This window comes from Triturus cristatus, chromosome 6 (genome assembly GCF_964204655.1).
Source record: "Triturus cristatus chromosome 6, aTriCri1.1, whole genome shotgun sequence".
NCBI classification, from domain to species: domain Eukaryota; kingdom Metazoa; phylum Chordata; class Amphibia; order Caudata; family Salamandridae; genus Triturus; species Triturus cristatus.
Genome location: NC_140589.1, coordinates 525,322,439 through 525,342,753, shown reverse-complemented (window position 1 = coordinate 525,342,753; position 20,315 = coordinate 525,322,439).

Here is a 20,315-nt window from a genome sequence, read left to right as displayed (position 1 = left end):
AGAATATCTGTACTGAAGGTGTAGAGATGGGAAAAGAACAAGATAATGTTGTGATTGCAAGTAAAATGAAAAAGGAAACTATTGAAGAGATTGTTGGTTACCAGTTTGAAAATAGTTCAGGAGTCAACTGCTATGCGAATGTAGTGGTCAATGCTGTTTTTTATCTTGAAGGTTTGCAAGAACAAATTATGCAGAATCGGCAAAAAAAGATCTTGTTCTTTGTTGCATTCTGTTTATGAAAAATTGACAACAGATACAAGTAAAATACAAACTGTTTCAGATGTTCGTAATCTTTTGGATGTGTGTTCTGGTTCTACACAATTTACGCAAAATATCCAACAAGATGCTCAGGATTTTTTAATGTATATGCTTACCATTTTTTAAAATGAAGGTGTAGAAATAGAAAATATTTTTGGCCTTTGTTACAAATGGGAACATCATTGTGAAAATTGCATGTATACATCTAGCACTAATATAGACACTGAAAGATTTCTATATTTAAGATTACCGGACTGTAAATCAGTGTCTTTCAATAAATTAGTTAAAGGTGCAAATCAAAACATGGAGTGTAGCCAACGTAAATCAGAAATATTATCCACATTATTTAAAAAAAATATGGACAATATATAATTTTAATGATGCAACGTTGTACAGCTGATGGAAGAAAATTGAATACTTTAATAAAGCAATTTGTCGCAACACAACTATCAATATCAGGAAGGACTTTTGTAGCAATTGCAATAATTTTCCATGATGGTCCTTCAACAACATCTGGACATTAGACTGCCTATCTAAAATGTGACAAAGGCTGGACACTTTGTAATGATGCCCAGTTGGTTTTCAAACAACGTTTACCTAGTGAATTACCAAATTCCTACCTAATATTTTTAAAGCCAAAGTTTTAGGAAGATAATTCACTCTGTGAGGAATTTATTATTATAATTTAATAGGATTACCATTGGACAATTTACATAAAAAGGAGTGCAAAAATACCATTTGGCCTCAAGGAAAGGTATATGTTTGAATTATGGACTTTTTCGTGCTCATTGACTGGGTGAATATTTTAAAGCGACAACATTTACAGTTTTCATAAGTTAAAGTTATAACATTTTGTTAGCCATAAGCATTTCATATATGAGTGATTTGTATTTTCTGGTATTTTACTGAGAATAGCATGTTGGGTTTTTTTAAACAATATTTTTGATTGTTTTTTTTTGCCCGCTGTTATGTGATGAGTACGATTGAAATCACTATTTCTAGTGAAATTCAATATATTCTGAGAACAGCAAAAAAGGCAAACAAATTACCTTGTTTAAATTATGCTGTGTTGTTAAAAATATATTATTACATGTTATAAATATTTTTTCTTTTCTTTCACAGATCCTAATTCTAAAATAAGCAATTTACCCCAAATTACATTACAAAAAAATTCTGAAAAAAATGTGTACCATTTTTTATTTCTATTACTGTGAAGGTAAGTTTAACTAAGTATTAATTTGCACAATGGGCAGATCTGCAAGAAGCTACAAAGTTTGAATTCGTTTTTCAAAAGATCCTGTTTAACCTATGTAGTTTTGGAATCTCTATGTCATAGGATATCATGTGTCCTGCAAAAAAACAGATTTGAGTGGCTCATAATATTTCCCATCGTACCTATTGAAGGACCGCAATTATTTCAATCATTCTTCTTTGAGCATCTTTGCAGACGAAACTCTGTGCTTACCTCCTATCATTCGCAAGCAATTTTCCAAACAGAAATATGTCACTTTTTGTAACATAGTTATAGCGCAAGACACTCTTTCATATTTACAAAGAGAGGAAAAGGCACTATGTGTACCTTTTCTTCTCCATGTAAATACAACCTCATCATGCACACCACTTTGCATTGAAAGGGTGTTCTATAAGTGATGTTGTGCGTGATTGCACAGAATACTCATAGAACAAGACACATCTCCAGATTTATCATAAATCATAAATCTCGACATGTGTGTGAATGCTGCACCATTCTTCAATTGGTGTAGCAAAGCACAACAAGGAGAATTGTTTTCATTTCTCCTCATTTTTTAACCTTCAATGCATGCTAAAATGTTCAGCATACATTGAAGGAGAAAAATGCGTTTACTGATTGTTTTTGTGCAGGAAGGTGTGTCTTCCTGCACAAAAACAAACACCACATGACACAGATATCCTTGCACCATGGTGCAAGGGTGCCTGTGTCACCATATGGCTGCAGTTTAAGCAGCCGTGCAGGGAGAAGCATAGATTTGAAACATATTTATGTACATAAGTTGCATCCCTGTGCTTCGGAAGTACTACAGCACACTGCAGTTAAAGAGGTTACTCTGTGATGCTGCAGCACTTCCCCATAATTCTGCACTTATACATTCACCATACGCTACTAAAGAATTCGTTCAGTCAATTACGTACTACACATACATTCATCTAAACTTTCTCACACTAACAAACAAATATAGCTCTTTTTTTAAACCAGGAAAGTTAGTTCTTAGAAAAACTTTTTTTCTTCTTCTTTTTTCTTTTATATTTTTTTTCTTGGTTTTTTGAACAATTTTTAAATTTGGGGTTTTTTTCTTGAAACAAAAAAGGAAAAAACAGAACTGGAGGAACAAAACAATGAACTTCAGGGGAAGAAAAAACTAGCAATGATGGTTCTCTTGCTTTCGACAAATAAGGTCAATCGACTGCTCTCCATAACAAAGTACAGCGTTGCATTTTATGCAGAGCACTTTTAAGGTTGCAAACTGTGGACGGATGTCCAAGTTTTGCACAGATGGATCCACCCTTGAAGTATTCGGCTGCGATGCGTTTGATGGAGCTGGAAGAACTCGCATTCTTCGGCATTCCTCTCGAGCAAGGTTCTCCGGATGGAGGGTCTTCAGATGCTTCATCATACTGGCTGTACCAGAGGAATATTTTTTTTTGGGATCCCCACGGGAGAGCACTCGCTGGCAGATCTTACATGTCACTAAGGTGGCATTGGTTTTTGTTTGCCCCTCAGGAAAAGTGAAACATTTCCAAACCACAGATGTGTATCTTAGTTGGCGTGGTGGTTCTTCCAAAAATTCATCCTCAGATGAATGAGCAGATGCTGGTGATGCCTGCTGCCCTGAAGCCATTGTTTTTCAAAAATGTTTGAACTAAGTGTAAACTTAGCCCAAAACAGTTCTCTGCAGAGAGATGCTCCTCCAAAGAAGGTCAAAGAAGAATGATTGAAATGGGAGGGGTCTTTCAATAGTTAGAATAGGAAGTGTAATGAACTAATCAAATCTCTTTTTTTCAGGTCACATGGGATCCGTGCACCGTGCGCATAGGCAGCACACACCGAGGTTGAATCCACGAAATTGCATTTAAAAGGAATATTAGATTAGAAGTAAAAATATATTAATTTTCCGAGTAGTTTAGATTATGTCTTCAATTAATATTTACATGAAATACATATATATATATGTTTTTTGACATTTAAAATATTTCACGGGATTCGCGCACCCACTGCGTCAAACACGCACATGACGTTTCGTGGAAGCGCGTGAGCATCGCGAAACGTACTTCGTACGTGTCGCGTGTGGGCTTGGAGTCACGTACCAGTCGCATAGCAATCGCGCACGAAAATACATACCCAATGCATACCGTACGCAGATCCTACACTATAATCGTAAAATGGCGACTATGTTCCGTGCAGGGATCGAGAAAGGAGCGAATCCAAAAAAATTGTAAAAAAAATAAATAACAAAGTATTAAAAATATAGTTTACAAAATATTTATAAAAATATAACAAATAGTTTTAAAAAAATTACAAAATTTAAAAACAAATTCATTAAAAATAAATAATATCTTTTAATTTTTAAAAGAATTACTTGAAAAAAACCTTTAAAAATGGTGAAAAACAATATAAAAAAATATAATTAAAGGAATTGATACACTGAAATATAAAGATTTAGAAATCCCATGAAAATCATAGCTTTAGAGATAAGTTATAGATAGGAATTAGCATTTAAAAAACCTTTGAAATTCACTTAAAAAAACATAGGTTTCAGGTATGTTATAGTTAGGAAATAGCATTTAAAAGACCTTTGAAATTCACTGAAAAAACCATAGGTATCATGGGCGTTATAGATAGCTGGACATTTCCCTTGTACTAAACCCTAGAAATTCCCCCGTTATAGTTAGTTCAGCTAACTATAACTCGTGCCCCCACAATGCACTGCTGATGACGTCACATATTACATCACTCATGACATGGTCAGTGACATTACTGATGACATCCTGGTACAATCGAATAGGAGTATCTGACTATTCACATGTATACAACTATTGACCTTGTTGAGAATATCATGTACAATAGGAGGTTTTTAGTTAATTTATTGACATTTTAGGTTGGAATGATTTTACAACAATTTTAAATTGTAAATATCATTTTGTGGGAATCAACCTATTGATCTGTTCTTAAATTAATCACAGGTTTTTGTACTCCTCTCTCCTATATACTGACCTCTTGTGTGATATATATGGCATTTAAGTACTCTAAGGTAATGAATATTCATCACACCTATAATATGAGTCATATATCAATTATAGTACATTGTCCGCACTCTCTTTGCACATATAAATCTATGTTGCACTATATTATGCACATTTGCACTTTATAAATAAAAAAAATGAAAAAAATGTTTTTTAGAGTGGGAAGGGGGCGACTTTCTTTTATGCACTTAGCCAATTTATATTCAGCAGTAGGTAATTTTGTGTTACAACTCTGGAAAACAGAAATGTATTCATTAAATAGGGGTCAAGTCGTATTTAGACTGAGATATATCGCTGGGCCATTATTATTGTGTAAAAAAATCATACAGGATTACAAGCAAATATAATTTACAAACGGCAGTCTTCATGTATTTTACACTGTATTTTACATTGATTTGATCTCTGTTCATTACTATGATTGTTAAACATTCATACACATTTTTAAAGCATGATTTTCGCATTTACGCTGTAATTATTGTGCATTCCTGTAATGTGTAGTATGTTTTCTATGTTTACAAACTTCTGACCTTTGCACTTTATAAGGAGGTATGACGCCCATGCGCTGTTATGTGGTCAAGGCCGGTGCTTCCGGACGAAACGCGCCATGGCGACATGGTGATTGCGAAGACAAATTTGGGTCTACTCTTGCTTTCTTCAACTTAAATAGAGGAACAAAGGCAAGCGTGTTGAGATATACATATACATATATATAGATATATCTATATATATATGGTATAAACATTACCATCCACCATCCATGCATTTAGTATGGAAACGTAAGTATTTTGCGGGGAAATATAAACCTATTTTTATATATATATATATATATGCAGTCCAGGACCCCAACTCCACTCCACGGAAACAGGTCAGAGCTCACACAGATTGTGTATCTTGAAACCTTTATTGCACAGGCATGACGCGTTTCAGCATAACTGCTTTCTTCAGATGCCTTTCAACAACAAGTGCTGTGATGTTCATGCTTTAAAAGGGGAAGTTGCTCCACTACGATAGGCGGATACAAAAGTGGGCGTGGCTGAAGTTTCACGATCTCGGAGAACCGAGGTATCGGATGCGGGCATCTCGGTAAGTACCATTCCCAAGTGGGCGTCGCCTGCCACTCCCCTCCATGTTCACCAATGAGACAAGTGCCACATAACAAGTTTAACACAACCCTCGTCCTGCCGCTTGTATCCCTTTAAGTTTTCAAACAAAAGTTTGTTCCAACAAGTGCTATCAGTAAACAATGATGGGTTAGCGGCGGTCTGGCAGTTAACAAGTTTGTTGGTTTCTCCAAACAGTTGCAACTCAACCAGCCAGACTGCTTTAGGACGAGAGCTCTATATATAGCATTAATACTTACCTGTAAAATACTTACTTTTTCAAACTTAACTTTAATAACGCATGTGCTATTACAACAAAATTCATTGTAAACGCATATGTGTGGTAAAAGTTTGTTTTGTAATGGTGACGCGTTGTAACAGCACTTGCATTGTTACAACTGCGTTGTAATGCCATGTGTTGTAATGGCATGCGTTGTGCTGTCATACAACCCCCGAGGCGGCAGGTAAGAGCATCGGGGGGGCTGCTGCCCCAAAACTCATAATGTCAGTATGACACAATGTAATAAGGATTTAACAAAAAGAACAATTGATTACATCTATGCAAATATGTATATGTAAAGAGGGTGAAACAGAAAATAGGTCCTAATGAATACACTATGAAGAGAAAGGATAGAGTTATCTGAAACGATTTGCATCATATCCCTATCAAGAATTAAAAAAAATCTCATTGAGGGTTTCAGCAAACAGATCCAATTTGTATTTCTACATTCATTTTGTAAAATTGTCCTATGTTTTTCAGGTGTGCCTTGATCTTTTTAATGCCACCAAGCACTGGAGTCTAAAAGCCATTCTTAATTTTTAGGTGATAAACAGAGCCAAATTGCTTTTCACTTTCATGTAACTTGGAAAGGCAGACATCATAACTAGATCAAAAAACATTAGTTATTTTCAAACTGTTATGCTACAGCTAATTTGTAATATTGTGTTTAATTAAATTAAGCATTTGGTGATACAGATTTGAACGATTTTTGTAAGTGGAGTAAAAACTATGAGAAGGGAACCACCAACGTCTACCTACATGGACATGTGAGGCACGTTTTGCACAGTTTGTTTTATGTTTAAAAATTGATTTTTTAGTTGAAACTATACCTAAAATAAAAGTCGTGTTTTATACTAAAATATGTGCTACTATGTAGACCATGTGCTGTGTACTCCAACTTCACGCAAAAAATGAATGTTAACTAGCTTCAACTGGGATGGAACTACTGGGGTTTTACTTTTAAAAAAGAAAAGAGAAACACTCACAACTCTCTTGTTGTGCAGTAGTACCTTTAGCATTTTTCGAATCTTACATCTTTATCAGCACATTTCCCACTATGTTAAGGGACATTAACTCAGGAAGGTATTGTCTGTTGTCTTTATTGCATCCACCAATATATGGCACAGTCACTAATGCGCAATACACCATCCAACTGATCACTGGTTGTCCAGGACACCCCAAAGTTCCATGTGATGACCCCAAGACTCTATATGTTACATAAGAGCTAAAGGGGCAGAGAGAGGTTACAACACATCCTCTCAATCATTAAATGATGAACTGTAATAACAATGAAAATGTTTAAGCAGCTAAAAAAACATAACAGAGAATATCACCCACAAAACTATTTGGAATTTGGAGTCCTAGGCTAAATGTCTAAAGAAGACAAAAAAATACCTTTGTAGAAATGCACTGTAGAAACATTTCCACTGTACCCCAGAAAGGACAAAACTTACAATTTACAATGTCAAGTTAATACACAAAATGTTAAAAGTGAACATATAATCTTATGTTGATTTAACTGTAATGGAACATTGAAAACCACTTAGGCAAAAATGGACTTAAAACTTTAAAGCATAATCCTTGAGGTAAGAGGGCTCTTTCCTGGGTCGTGAGGTTTCTCGCGAGCTACCTGCACCCCTTCCCTCATGGCCCCTCGGCTCATGACCCTTTTCTTTATTGATCTTGTTAGTGTTGTGATTATATTTTGAGAACCTTAACATGCTCCACACTTCCACACCACTCAGAACAATAACATTTCTCTTGACTACAATTAATTGCCTGGGTCCCATGAATTGTGTCACTCCCTTTGGAGTAGAAACTGGTCATTTCATGTAAACCATTTCGCTCACCTTCCATTTGTTTTGTCTCACACCATGCTTTTCATCAAACTGCCTAATATGTCTCACGAAAGTTCTTGATCTTACATGATGACATGCTTTCCATGCCCCGGCTTCCACTTAACCATACTAGGTTAATTTTAGATCCCGCAACTCTTCCCTTGAGTCACTGGAAGTAAGTGATTTCTATCACGCTATTTGTTGTATTGTTATGTTATGTTATGTTATGTTATTTGTTTTTGTATAGCGCACGGATGCCGCAGCCAAGAGGCGTCCTGGCGCTTTTGGAGACAAAGAGACATAACACCACTAAGATAAGCCAAAAAGACAAAGACTAAGCTGTAGAGAATAAAAATGTTTTTATAGCTTTCCTAAAAGAGAGCAAATCTGGGATAGAGCGAAAGGAGGCAGGCAAGGAGTTCCAAAGAGTGGCTGCCAACACCGAAAAAGAACGTCCACCTAATCTCGCTTTTTTAAAACGCGGAACGATGGCTAAATTAGACCCTGCAGATCGAAGGGTTCTAGAAGGAACATAGTGCTGGATGATCTGAGTAAGAATAGGAGGGGAGGCCAGCTTGAGAATTTTAAAAGTTAAGCAGAGAGCTTTAAACTTAATTCTCTGACCTACTGGTAGCCAATGAAGATCTTGGATGGTACGACGAACCGAGACAAACTTAGGAAGGCCAACCAGCATCCTGGCCGCTGCATTTTGAACCCTCTGGAGGCGAGCTAGTTCTGCCTGATTAACGCCTAAAAGAAGAGAGCTGGCATAGTCTAGCCTAGTGAGAACCAGAGCTTGAACTATGATCTGTCTGGTATCCGCATCAAAAAATTTGAAAATGGGCCGAAGGCACTGCAGGGCACCAAAACAGATACCAGCTACGCGTTTGGTGTGGGGGATGAAAGAAAGTTTGTCATCGAGCCACACGCCAAGGTTTCTAACTTCGGCTACAGGAATGGGAACAGGCCCTAACTCCGAGGGCCACCAATGATCTCCCCACAGCCCAGTTTCCCTGCCAAAGATGATAACCTCGGTTTTGGTGGCGTTAATTTGAAGTCTGTTTGTCGCCATCCAGCCAGCCACTGCCTTAAGGGCAAGCTGAAAAGTAGAGGCATCCATATTGGAATCACCATTAAGTGCCACCGCCAGCTGCGTGTCATCGGCGTATGACACCATGGTGAGACCAAAACTGTGGGCTACTTCCGCTAATGGCTGAACATACAAATTAAAAAGGGTAGGGCTAAGAGCTGATCCCTGCGGAACACCCTGAAGAATGGGGCGAGGAGCAGAGACATAAGGCGGTGAAGATACCTTGAAGGTTCGGTCCGTAAGAAAGGAGCGGAACCATTCACGTGCCATATCTCCTACTCCCGCCTCCCCAAGACGCTGTATTGTGATGCGTCCACAACTTCTCACATAGAACCCCTCTTAATGGTACCCTGTCCTTGCTTCATGCTCTCCACTAGACCCCTTGCCTGTGACACATACAGTGCAGGTAGAAGATGCATGATCGACAAATCCTCAAGAAATACCTTAATCTCCTGGGAAGTTAATTGAATGCCATTGTCAGTCACAACGGGTTTGGATACTTCCTTGCAAGCAAAAGACATCCATCAAAAATTCTAGTACACTATTGGTAAGCTGAGACCCACTTGGAAGTGTTCACCAACACTAACACACACCTCTTATTTGGTGATAATACTTCAAATGGGCCCACTATGTCTAGCACCGGCTTGCACTATGGTTCATCAGGAACTTCCAGAGATAATGGAGTTGTTCTGAACTACCTGGATTTATCATTACCGTCACAATGTATACAGTGTCTGACCACCTTCTCCACTATCTACACCAGGCCACCAATATAATTTTCTCACGCTGGATTTAGTCAGGTTCCAACCTAAATATCCTTCATGGGTAAGGTTGAATATTTTATCAGATAGGCCCCCCAGAGGGATCCAACCTCTCACCATGATAAGGTTCCTTACCGACAATACTGTGTTCATCTTGTACATTCCAAAATGTCCTTGCCCCCTCAGTTACACTACTGAAAATTGTCCAGCCTCCCACAACATACTCCAACACTTGCTTGTGTGTACCATTGTTTGAGACCTCAGTTGTCCACTCCAGTTTGTTCAGAGCTGGTTCTTTGATTCACATCACTGAAGTAATGCCTCCAGGTGTTACTGGTGCAGATTGGGGTGTACAAATTCTCCCTACTTCCACGGATAGAGTAAATTCACAGATACACGCACAGACACTCATCATACGCTTGGGCCCATTTCACTAACATACACTCAGATTACTCTATCAGCACTGAACCTGTGGAAAAAAAACCTTCTAAACAACCTACATCTACACTATGGTCGATAAGACCTAATTGACACTGTCTTGAGTCATGATTTAACCAATAATAATCAACAATAATCAAATAGAGTACTCAATAATTGACAAGAAATAATAACCAACACTGTATTTAAAATTATGATTCTTTATCTAAAATTAGTTCAAATGGAAAGGCAATCAAAATAAAATCATTATTCTCATAGTTACCTATTCTAGCTAAATGTCATAAATGGATCATCAGGACAGGTCTCTCAATAGAAGTCTCTTAGGTCACCGTCCTCACAGCATCAATCCTCACCAACGCAAGTTCAGAAAGAAGTGGCCTCAGAATCCAAAATGCAACGAACGAACCCTCTCTAAGCTAACAATATTTATAATGAATTTAACAATAGAAGGCAACATAAAATGTTTTCGATATCCGCTGAACCGCTGAGCAAAGCGAGCAGGAAAGGATGTAGCATCGCTACATTTGGAAAAACTCCGCTCAGAAAAATCACAAAAATAAAAAGACGGAAGACGGAACTAAATCTTGAAATGTTTCTTTTCATGTTCATATTTCCTCAGAACCAGCATAGTGATCACAATGTTCATTGAGGCTCCTTTGTCTTCCAAGGACATTTGGATGTCCGCCCAGAGCTGCTGTCCTCACGGAAAACTTTTAACCAGGCGAAGACTGTGGTCAGATGACTCTCGACCATGTTCAGCAAGGCCTTCTCATCAAAATCTCAGCACTCAAATATAGGCTTTAAACGGTAGCCATTTTTCACTAGGCCAAAACGTATCATCTTAATTAAAAGAGACAAAAACAACGTTACCACAGCATAGTGATTAAACAGTGTTAACCCCACTAATACTCTTATGTGTATGTAATTATCTAGCCTTTGCAACACAAGAAAAGCATTAGTACATGACATTTAAAAAGCGTTTTTGTGCTTTAAAATAAACAGCACTCAGCAACATTTATTAATAAAACATGCACATTATTAGTAAACAACACAAATGCATCCCCACGTGTAGTTTTCTCTTGTTAGTTTGTATTGGTTAATTAGAACATTTACACAAAACAAATAATTAGTAATTATAAATTAATAATTTTAATTTCTTTCGACAATAGAAAAACCAGAGCTTAAAAAAACCAATAGATTTTCAACAGAAAACTCTGCTCCAGCAATCCCCCCTTTGGTGATATTATCACCAAATAAACAGCCCAAAAAAAAAAATAGTAAAATGTAATCCCAATTTTTAGGAGAAACTGGAAATGTCTTTTTCTTTTTCACAACACTAGACACCAGACTCCCTTTCATCATCCCTCTTTGTATCCAAATAAACACTCTCCCTCAATTCTTCTAATTCTATTTCTTGTGGATCTCTTTTTCTTTTATTTCTCCTTTCAATATTTCTTTTAATTAATTTCTTTTTCCCTCCCCTGTTTTTACAACACAAACACACCAATCTTAGTATCAATAAAGCAACAATTATACAAGTCAAAGGAAACAATATCTTACCTATAATAGTACTACCTATCTTTGCAATAAAATTCTTAACAGCAACTATTTTATTAGCTATTTTAGTCCAAATACTCTCAGCTTCCAGTGGTACTAATTCTTCATGCAAATCAGTAATATTTTTGATATAGATCTTCAGGTCTTTGCTTTCATCTGGAATGTAAGTGCAACAATGTTGAACTTTCAATATTCCACAGACCCCACCCTCCTTAGCTAATAGAATATCAAGGGCAAGTCGATTTTGCATAGACATGGCACGTACGGCAATCAATTCCATATTCACCAAAACAAACCCTCCAGCGGTATTTGTCGATAAGCGATCCACCACTGTTGACAGTTTCCGAATCCCATAAGCATTCAAAGAAATTCCCACTGCTGGAATTAAAGCTCCAAAAATGTCACCCACTATTTCTGACCAAGTTTCTCTCTTAAAACGTGTTAGTAAAGTAATATGTTCTACATCTTCTATTCTATCTATATGAAAAATCTTCGGAAAGACCAGGCCCACATAACACGTGCCATACCAATGATCAGGCAACTTGTAATAAGCCTTGTTCCCACAAACATAATACACTCCTGGGAAAACTGGATCCTCTCCTCCTCTAAAACCCCATCCTGTTGCAATGAAGTATGTATCATGACACTCACTAGTCCCAACAAAGTATGTATCATATTGGGATTTCCTTCTTGTAATGCACAGCTTACCCTTCTGTGGTGCATCTAAAGCTAAAGTTGGACTATCTCCATTTCTCAATTCTTTTCCCATCTCAATGTCCCAAATTGTCTCACTCACTTTGTATTTCTCTGCTTTTTCATGCATGCTCAATCTCCTTTCCTCCACCATGTTTAGGAAAGCTTTCTCCTCTTCTTTCAGACTGCAAGTTAAATTATTCTTAAAAATGTAATCTAATGTTAATTCTTCTTTCTCAATAAAAATCTCACCAAAAATGTTAGCTTCTTTAGCTGGATTCAGCTTTTCATTCATAGGCAATTGCCCAAAAATACATCTCATAATCTATTTTCCCTAGCAAATAAAAAACACTACTTAACACACTACAAGAAATTCCATACGTAGCTGGTAAATGGTGATAAGTAACACCCTCTGAAACGGATGCAGGTAATTGCATACAAACATAGCAATCCCTCACTTCCATTGTCTTCACATATTCATACAACAATTTCGAAAAAACATTGCTAGAAAAATCATTAATTGACCTATCTTTATGCATGTAAGTATTACTAATTCTAGTTGGAACTACTTTTTGTGAACTTCTCTCTACATTAGTCTCATTCCCAGTATGTATTTCAAATGTACCTATTGTAATTCTAAATGTAACTAATAAAGCTAAAACACCCCATAGTAGCATTAATAATCCAGTACAGCAACAGTACATTCTACACCATCTTTTCAAGAAGGCACATCTACTTTGATTATTCTCTATGTTAGCCATTTTACTACTTTGACCGTGTCTTTTGACTTAGCCTCTACTACTCCACTACTGTATTACTCTTTATTTCTGGATTACTTCAGACAGCTGAATTTCAGACTTACTCCTTTTCACTTTTCTCCAAGTGATTTCTTCAGTTCACTCAATTTGGATATTCATCACTTTTCACTCCTTCTTCTTCAGCAACATCAAATTGTATCAAATCATCAACAACATCCTGTGCATCCGACTCTTCTCCAATGTCAGTCAGGATAACTTTTAAGATTCCAACAGATTTTTCCTTTTCCTCAACCACTTTTCTCAAGATCCCCTCCGGATTGTCTCGATTCACTGTTTCTTCTTCTTCTCCTCCTTCAGACAGTGCCACATAAGACCATTCCGGTGATCTGTACTTTTGGTTGGGTCTTCTAATTCTCTTTATCTCCTCAGGTTCTCTTGACTCCTTTTGCTCCTTTCTTTTTACTTCATTTTGACTCGACACCTCATTCACTTGTTCAGCTTTCGATGTATTTGCTCTTATCAGTCTGTATCTCAGCCTCTTTACTCTGTTGTTAGGCCAAAAATCTCCTCTTACAACCTTTTTTGGTCTTGTTTCTGTATTATTTCTTTCTCCAATCCAAGTTCTCTTTCTCAGAACTCGACCTTCTGATATTTCATTCTCCCTTTCATCCGATTCTGTTTCAAATGCCTCTTGTTCTTCAGCAGTTTTCTTTCGCTCCACAGTCTTTTTCACCACTGTTTGAGACTTCCCTACTTCTTTCCCTCCTCGAGTCTCCGACACGCAATCTTCTTGCTGTCTACTTGTCCCTTCACCTAGCTTATCAGGAATGTTCCCTACACCTCCTCGGGGGTCTTCCGCAATCTGTCCCTCTCTATCTTCTTTTGACCCTACTTCTTCAGGTATAATCTCAAGTGGTTCTTCAATCTCCTCTTCTGATTCAGGAGTCTCTGTGGAATTACTCTTTTCTCTTCTTTTCCCTCCACTGCTTTTTGGAACTTCAGGCTCTCTTACAGAATCTGATCTCCCTTCTGAGACTCTCAATGGTTCTCTTGAAGTCTTTTCTACTTCTTTTCCTGAACTTTGATTTTTTCTCACTGGTTCTGGGTCTTCATCATCACTGGAATCTGATTCTTCAAAATACTCCTTGCCAGTCCCATCCTTTGGGTTTGGAACTCTCAGAGTATGACTCGCATGTACCCAGTTTTTCACACCAGCACACTTCACTGCAGTTGTCGTAGTCAAAATAACTTGTCTTGGCCTTCCCCACCTTGGAACCAAGCAATTTCTTCTTCTGTGTACTTTAATCCTCACCCAGTCCCCTGGACTCAGATCATGAGCTTGCTTCTTCTCAAGTGTGGTAGCTTCTTCTCCAACCTGGTGAAACACAGAATGAACTGCGTCAGCCAGGCCTTTACAGTAATCCAAAATCATGTCATCAGTTATTGTCATCAACTTATTGACAGGTACAAATGCATGACGCATTGCACGTCCCATCAAAATCTCGTGCGGACTCAACCCAGTAGTTCTATCTGGAGTAGATCTAATAGTCATTAGCACTAGAGGCAAGACATCAGGCCATTTCATTCCAGTGGCTAAACACATCTTACCAATCCTGTTCTTGATTGTGCCATTTATCTGCTCAACAACACCAGAAGCCTCTGGCCTGTATGCACAATGTAGCTTTTGCTGTATGCCCAATGCTTCACAAATCAAACTCATGAGCTCATTATAGAAGTGTCCACCTCTATCAGACTCAATCGTTACTGGAAACCCGTACCTAGGAATCAACTCTCTTAACAGTAACTTTGCCACTGTTATTCCATCATTTCTCCTAGTCGGATAGGCCTCCACCCATCTTGAGAACAAACAGACTACCACTAGAACATACCTCAGTCTGTTCACTTGGGGCATTTCAATGAAATCTACCTGCATTCTCGTAAAAGGACCACCTTCTCTGCCTATCGTTCCCAGACTCACCACTGTCTTTTTCCCAGTGTTAAATTGCTGGCAAATCAAACATCTCTGACAGATGCTCTCTGCAATTGTCCTGAACTTTGCATTGTACCAAGTCTGTTTAAAAGACCTGATCATCGCATCCCTTCCCAAATGTCCCTGGCCATGATACATCCTTGCCATTGTCGACAGCATTGAGTTTGGCATGACTGGTCTGCCATCTCTATAGACCCAAACATGGTCTGTTTCTCTTGGGGCACAACCTGCCTTGATCCAGTCTTTCTTTTCTTCCTTTCCTGCCTCATCCTGTAACTGTTTCACTTCATCCCACGTTTCTAGGACATTAGTAAACATCACAGAACAAAAAGACATTTCTCCTTCTCGTTCCCTATTAATCGAGTGATTGTTCTTAGCACAATATTGTGCAATGTCGTTGGCAAATCTATTTCCAACTGTCACAAAATCATCTCCTTGTCCATGAGCAGCACATTTTACAACTGCTAATTCTTTAGGCAGCTGTATCGCCTCAAGCAATTTCCCAATCACTTCAGCATTCTTTATTGGAGTCCCACTCGACGTCAAGAAACCTCTCTGTAGCCAAAGTTGGCCAAAATCATGCACAACTCCAAATCCATACTGACTATCAGTCATCACAGTCACTCTCAGATCTTTCCCAATCTCACAAGCTTTCGTCAATGCCACCAATTCTGCAACTTGTGCAGATTTCACTCCTTTCAATGATGATGCTTCCATAACTTCTGAAACCTTGCACACTGCATATGCTGCACTCAGCACACCCTCATCATTCCTCAGGCATGATCCATCTACAAACAGCACATGATCACTCTCAAGTAAGGGAAGATCCCTTATGTCTGGTCTCGGTTTTGTACAGTAATCCAGCACATCCAAACAATTGTGATCATCTTCTGTCTTCACACCCACATTTTCAATATCCGGCAACAATGTCGCTGGATTCACATTCACACATCTTTCCAGAGTCACATTTGATGCTCCCAGAATGACTTTTTCATATTTAGTCAGCCGACTATGTGACATGTACTGAGTTCTGCTTCTTGTCAAAAGAATTGCCACATTATGAGGTACGAATACCCTTACAGGATATCCCATTATGATTCCCTCACTCTGTTCCAGACTTCTGCATGTTGCAGCCACAGATTTCAGGCAACCTGGTAAACCCACAGCTACAGGGTCAAGTGTCGATGAGAAGTACGCAATAGGCCTTCTCAGTAATCCATGCTTCTGAATTAACACTGAAAGTGCACATCCATTTCTCTCACTACAGTACAATTCAAACTCTTTCTCATAGTCTGGCATACCCAAAGCAGGGGCTTCACACATTCTGCTCTTCAGCTCCTCAAATGCTGCCATTTGTTCTCCATCTAGTTCCAATGGATCTGTCATCTCACTTTTTGTCAGCTTAATCAGTGGCTTTGCTATCAGCGAGAAATTAATTATCCACTGACGACAATAACCCACCATTCCCAGGAACATTCTCACTTCCCTCTGGGTCTTTGGGGCTTTCATTTCTCTGATAATTCTAATCCTGTCATCAGTCACTTTTCTTAGACCTTTTTCAATATTGTGTCCAAGATAATGCACCTCTTTCTTGCAAAATTGCAATTTAGCTGGAGATACCTTTAACCCTCCATCTGCCAGATGATTCAGTAAAGCTATGGTATCTACTTCACAAGCTTCACGTGTCTTTGATGCCACGAGTAGATCATCAATATACTGCACTAGTACTGAATTTTCAGGCATAATCAAGCTCTCCAATGATTTTTTCAATAACTGATTGAATATCGAAGGACTCTCCGTATACCCCTGTGGGATACGACACCATGCTAAAATACGCTGGCCAAACCTAAATGCAAAAATCGGCTGGCTGTCATGATGCAATGGAATTGAAAAGAAAGCATGACACAAATCAATCACTGTGTACCACTCAGCATCATGTGGAATGTGATACAAAATCACTGACGGATTTGGCACAATAGGACAACATGCCACCACAATTTGATTAACTTTTCTCAAATCCTGTACAATCCTGAACTTCCCATTAGGTTTCTTTAGCCCCATTATCGGTGAGTTACACGGGCTACTCAATAGTTCTCTTAAAACTCCTTGCTGAATCATTTTCTCAATAATAGGAGTTATTCCCTCAATTATTTCTGGTGTCATTTTGTACTGAGGAATGTTAGGATAAGTAATTCCCTCTTTCACTGAAATTTTCACAGGATCTACATTATTCATTAATCCCACATCTTCTCCAGTAAAATCCCAAACTGTCCTTTTCACTGTGTCTCTCAGCTCTTGAGGCAAATCCTCCAGATCAAACACAGCATATGCACCAATTAACTCACTCTCTCTATTTTCTAGAGTAATTCGGCACAAAACATCCTCATCTGGTGTTTCAAAAGCTATTCCATCCGGTGTACAAAAAATTGTACAGTTCATTTTACAAAGCAGATCCCTGCCTAACAAGTTCACTGGACTAGTGTCACAGACAATAAATCTGTGCATGTCTGAAAATTTCCCTATTTGTACTCTTACTGGTTCAGTAAGACTTGTCTTGATTTGTGTATTGGCTACACCAACTACTTGGATTGCTTCATCCGAGAGAGGAAGATTTCTAATATCTGTTGACCTGACAGTTGATCTTGTCGCACCTGTGTCTACTAAAAAAGTAACACTTTCTTCATTTATTTTTCCATCCACAAATGGTCCTGCCTGGTCTATTTCTAGAGTTGCACCAAGTATGCACTCTTCCTCCTCTCTTCGGCACCGTCAATAATCACCTTCAGACTCACTCCCTTCATTCTTTAACAAGTACTGCTGTACCTGGTTAGAACGCCTTGGTTTGTTTACCTGCTCATCATTGTAGAATCCCGAATCCTTATTATACTTTTGTGATCCTCTATTCTGCGGCAAGGGCGGTTTTGGCTCTTGACTCTGCTGTTTCACAACAGAAGGTTGTTGCTGCTGTCGATTATTCCCTTCGTTCTGCACCTGTTGATTTAAGGGTTTACTCTCATTATTCGCTAATGGTGGATTGGTACATTCAGATCTCCAATGTCCCAGTTGGCCACAGTTGTGACACGGGAACTTTTTTTTGGCTTCCTCAAGATTCCCCTTTCCTTTCCCTGCATATCTAGGCCTATTCCCTGGATTATTTTCTGCATTATTCGCCTGTTCCACCAACTGTGCTTCCTGTCTTTCCGCAACTTTCACTTGTGCCCACATTGCTTTCTCTTTCAGCTTTCTCTGTTTTGCTTCAATTTCATCACTGAAGTATTTTGCATGTCTCAAAATCTCATCTATTTTCTTACTCTGCCAGTCCACTGTATGCTCACGAATTCTCTCACTAATCTCAGGTCTCAGGCCATCTACAAATCTGTATACAAAATGACTCAAATCCTTGTCACCCAGGTGTTCATTCCCACTGAATTGTTTAAAAGCCAGTATCAGCCTCTCATAAAAAGCATGAACCGATTCTTTTGCTTCCTGATGTGTTCGATCTATTTTAACCCAGTCTGTCTCTTTTGGAGGTACTTTATTTTTCAGGTATACGATCACCTGCTCATACTTTCTCATTACCTCTGGATCTGGTGCTCCTGTTCTCTGGTCTCTTGGATATTCCTCAGTAGGCCAACTTACAACTATTTTACACTCAGCCCACAAGTCTGCTGGAACAATTATATCCAACAGACTATTCAGGTCAATCCACAGCACTTTTGACAATTTCACAAACCTGTCTACCTGCCTATACCACTCGACGGGCTTTTCTCTCAGTCGAGGGAAATCATTCGTAAATGATAAAATATCCTGTCTGGTCCATGGAACATGTACATATCCTCCTCCAGGTATTTCTCTCATAGGATAAGCATCCACTGTTTTCTCTTTTTCTCTCACAGAAAATGCTGAATAAGTCCTATCCCCTGATTCTTCTCTTTTCTTGTACCACCTATCCTTCCACTTCTCAACATCACCCCATTTTCGCAATAAAGCGATCATCTCTTTAATCTGTCCTGGTCTACCAGCACCATTCAGATTCTCAATATCTTTGTCTGTGAAATCCATCCTGTAAGACTTCTGCAAAGCTTTCACTTTATCAATGTCAACTCCGTGCTCATTCACTATTGCTCTTAATCTGTCATGTGTATTTTTAGCTCTCCAGGTGATATTTTTACACATAAATAACAATTCACCATCATGATGATTTTTCAGAATTTCTGTAGGAACTGTCCCTGCAACAAGCTCTTCTAATTCTACACGTAACCTAGCCACATCAATTGCCTGTGAATCTTTATCCCTCTTTTGAAGAACTTTCATCCATTCATTCAAATCTTCAGCTGTTATTTCAGTAGATTTTCTCACTGGAATCACTTTCTTCTGCGGTTCTAAAATCGGCATCCCTGAACAACTAGCTTCACCAGCATCCAATCTTGAATTAGACTGTATCTCTAATCCTTCACTACATGTCTCATGTCTGGATTGTTTCAAATCATCATTTTCTGTCCTTTTCCCTGAATCTCCTGAAGGACCAGCCAAACTTGTCAATCTATTCCCAACATATGGAATCACCAAATTATTTTCACCCGTCCTCTGCTTATCAAAAACAGGCATAACTGGACCTATGGTTACAGGCACCGTAACAGCTTCTAGATTCTTTGTCAGCTCTCTAATTTTTTCAGTCAACTCCGATGTAGTTCTGGCTAATTCTCTTGTATTTTCGCCACCGCTTCTATTCTCTCTTTCCCTGAAAGGATTACCACTTCTTAACTCAGGTGTCACATTTTCTGTCTCAATGATACGCAATGTATCTCTTATCGGAGAAACAACTGGTGTGCTCTCTTCTGGTTCTGGTCTATATGGAGGTGGTCTTTTGTAAATCATGTCATTCAAGACTTCATCCTCATACTCATTAACTCCATATCTTCTCACTTCTGCCTCAGGAACCCTTTCTGTACCCTTCTCTTCAATTGTTCTCATAGGGTATAATCCCTCTGACATACTAGCATCTCGCCATCTCTTCATTCGATCATGATGAGTTTCACGATCATGTCTCCTCCCAAACATGTACCTATAATTTCCCCCAGACCTTTGTTTTTCTCGCTCATGTACTTCCTCTTCCCATTCCACTAAAGCCTCAAACTGTGTCGGCCTTGGTCTTGGGTCAAGACACAACATCTTTTCCCGCAAATTTTTCAACACGCCCAAATTAAATGAACCATGTTCTGGGAATGCTAGAACACCATCTTCTTTAGTATACCTAACCCAATTCTCCAACCA